At 37.5% G+C, this 620-nt stretch overlaps 1 non-coding gene across 1 annotated transcript; it reads right to left on the reverse strand.

The window, feature by feature from the left end:
• Positions 1-350: 350 nt before the first annotated feature.
• LOC111952097 (U7 small nuclear RNA) lies at positions 351-403 on the reverse strand. Its single transcript, XR_002875684.1, has one exon. It is a non-coding gene; the product is annotated as a U7 small nuclear RNA (small nuclear RNA).
• Between the last annotated feature and the right edge of the window lie 217 nt (positions 404-620).

Consider the following 620-nt stretch of genomic DNA (forward strand, 5'->3'; position numbering starts at 1 on the left):
CCAGAAGTCTTCATTCCTCCACCACTTTAAACTAGATTATGATCCAAAACGCAGATATGGATTGGATATTGGTCTGTAACTAGAGCATGCAGTTTTCCCTGGTCAACCACATGAAAAACTACTATAGTTTACTATGGTATAAATGCTGTAGTATTGCTATATTTATATACTATAGTACTCACTATGGTGTTTTTACGGAAATTACTGTAGTATACTGTAGTATTTACTGTAGTGTTTTTGCTGACATTACTGTAGTATACTGTAGTGTACTGTAGTGTTTTTGCTGACATTACTGTAGTATACTGTAGTGTACTGTAGTGTTTTTGCCTTATTAACTTTGACATGGAAGTGGGGGCTTTCTCCTGGAGGAAACCTACTGGAGAAATACCAAAAGAGCACATTTTCCATAACCTATAATTAGTTAAGACTGGTGTCTGAACGAATAGGTTCAGCACTTATAACCTATATGGCAGTGTTTCTCAGCCCTGGTCCTCCAGGACCCCCAACAGTACTACRGTATTTATACCATAGTAAACTATAGTGGAGATTGATAATTATAACCTATATGGCAGTGTTTCTTAGCCCTGGTCCTCMAGGACCCCCAACAGTACACTTTTTAT

This window comes from Salvelinus sp. IW2-2015, linkage group LG25 (genome assembly GCF_002910315.2).
Source record: "Salvelinus sp. IW2-2015 linkage group LG25, ASM291031v2, whole genome shotgun sequence".
Taxonomy (NCBI): Eukaryota; Metazoa; Chordata; class Actinopteri; order Salmoniformes; family Salmonidae; genus Salvelinus; species Salvelinus sp. IW2-2015.